The sequence below is a fragment of the Aplysia californica genome, unplaced genomic scaffold (genome assembly GCF_000002075.1).
Source record: "Aplysia californica isolate F4 #8 unplaced genomic scaffold, AplCal3.0 scaffold00013, whole genome shotgun sequence".
NCBI classification, from domain to species: domain Eukaryota; kingdom Metazoa; phylum Mollusca; class Gastropoda; order Aplysiida; family Aplysiidae; genus Aplysia; species Aplysia californica.
Genome location: NW_004797283.1, coordinates 592,372 through 594,798, shown reverse-complemented (window position 1 = coordinate 594,798; position 2,427 = coordinate 592,372). Strand labels below are relative to the sequence as shown.

Genomic DNA, 2,427 nt, shown 5'->3' with positions numbered 1-2,427 from the left:
TCTCTCTCTCTCTCACACACACACACACACACACACACAAAGACACAACAGAAACACGAGTACAGTCGAAATTGTCCAAGACGGCCACTCACTGTCCGGGGGGCGTGTGGTTGTCTTAGACAGGTAGACGTCTTGGACTGTGTCACTTTGATATTATATTTTAAAACGCAACAGGGAAAGAGGGAAAAGCAGTCATTTGTGCACGTGATTGTCTAGGAAAAGTGGCTGTTTTAGCAAGTTTGGCTGTACACTCATTCTCAGACGCGATACATGCATCTTGCCAGATGCCCATCGCTTAGTGTTCTTTAAAAAAATTATTTAACTTAATATAGGTGTTTTTACGCCCACATCGACACAGTTTAGATCATGTCTTTGGAGGTGGGCTTTGCAGGGTCAACCCGGGCTGAGAGGGATACAACATCCCAGCAGAAAGACCGAGATACTCAGTAAACGTTTCTCCCCACTCGGGATCCGAACTCGGGTCTCCTGTGTGCGACAGCGTAGCGCCTAACCGCTACACCCCAGACGCCGGTGTATACGTCCTCTCTGATGCCCATCGGCCTGTGTACTTTGTGGCGTGATGTTACTTCAGTGGCGTGGCTCCATCCCACGTCCCTCAGGAGACTCGCTGCAGTGGCCTTTGTCCCTGACGAAATAAGCTTGTCATAAAATATCAATGAACAAGAGGGCTTGTGCTGTCGGTGTCCCTTGGTGGAATATAGTGGGGACCACAGGGTCAGGTGCTGTTTGATTGTATTATTACAGAAACGAAGAGATAGAGACAGGGAGAGAGGGAGAGAGAGAAAGAGAGAGTGAGAGAGCGCACAGGGTGAGTGGTTGTCGGCACTCTGGTGTGATTTGCTCCTTATTCCGTCCCATCAAACATCTGTCGTCCGTATCTCTCCTCCTTTTTTTTGTATGTTACTCTCTAGTAACACCTCTAAACCTCGCACGTATGTAAGATAATATACTTGCGTTTCAAATGTCGTAAAATTCTTGATAAAATCTATTTTTGAAATAAGAATAAGGAACACCTGGTTTTCTACAAGTGATCTAGCGGACTGCGTTAGGAAACGAATCGGTGAACTTTGTCGTGAGTTGAACAGTTATTTTTTCTCCACGAGAATATAATATGTTATTTCAACAGCTGAACGCTCTGGTCCTAAATAGATGGGATTGGGGTGGCGGTTTTCTTTCAAGCCATACCATGAGAGGAAGAGTGAGAATGAAGAATATAATTTTAATAATAATGGTAATAAGTAGCATTTGTATAGCACATAGCCCCGCTCCACAGCAAGCTCTTTGCGGTTTACTCAATGTTATTACCCCAGCAAACCCTTGAACAATCGGAAATTTTTGACGCTCCAGGAAGCATACAATGAAAGCTGCTGATTAACTACTCAAACACTAACAAACTGATAAGATCTTTGGCTGTCTATAGCCGGGTACCTAGTACCTAGGCTTCATTCCCACCTGCATGGAGTGAGGAAAATTCGTGTAAAGCCCCTTTCCCAAGGACACAAAGTCGAGCCCCTGGCTGGATTTGAACCCACCGCCTTACGGTTGCAGGTCCGTGAGCATTACAACTAGAACACCGAGTTTCTTATTTCCTTTTCTCTTCTCTTCCCTCTCTTCCCCCCTCTGCTTGAGAGCTTTATGGTACAGATTGTAGTAGTATGTCGAGCGGACGTATGGAGTACGCCACTGATAGGTCCTACTTGTTTTCTCTCATCTTGTGTTGGTTCTGTCTACCTGTCTTACTTTTCCCGTGCATCAAATGGCTGTTATTGTGTTTATGTGCATTTCTTTTCTCAAACTCAAATTCAGTGACTCATTACATGGGTGTACGGTCTCTGCCTTCTATTCTCGAAACGAAATGTCAAGATCTATTTGACGTTATGCTCAAGGTCTCCTCTCCACCCCAACCCTCCAACATTTCCCCCATAAAACAATATACCACCACCAAAGTACTTTTTCTAAACAACTCTAAAGAAAAGTGAGAAAGAAAAAACAAGCTTAGTTTGAGTCAAAGAGACGCTCAATGACTTCGTGACCGCTGTGTCGTGCTTGGAAAAAAGGAAGACAAACATAGAGAGAAACGAAAGAGAATTTGTAAATATGTAGGACCTTCCAGCAGCGCCTTTCAAGATTTTTTTTAAAGGAGGGGAGAAAACTGAAGTCAGAGGTAAGTCGGAAAGAAAGGAGAGAAAAAAAAACCCCTAAAAACCCCCCTGAAATGTGGCACTAAAATAGGATCAACTCCTTTCGCCAAAATGAGTGAACGTTCACACATACCTGAAGCAAGATGCAGATTTTTCGGGAGTGTAAGTGTCACTCCAGCATGACAGGCGCTCTCTCCTTTCCCCTCCCTCTCCCTCCTTCTCTCTATTTTCTTCACTAATACTCTCTCCTCCTCTCTCCCTCCCC

The 2,427-nt window shown here is 44.5% G+C and overlaps 1 protein-coding gene across 3 annotated transcripts in view; it reads left to right on the top strand.

Annotated features, from left to right (window-relative positions):
- LOC101845207 (leucine zipper putative tumor suppressor 2) overlaps window positions 1-2,427 on the top strand; it is a 144,467-nt gene that overhangs the window by 68,623 nt on the left and 73,417 nt on the right. The gene's annotated exons all lie outside the window — the stretch shown is intronic.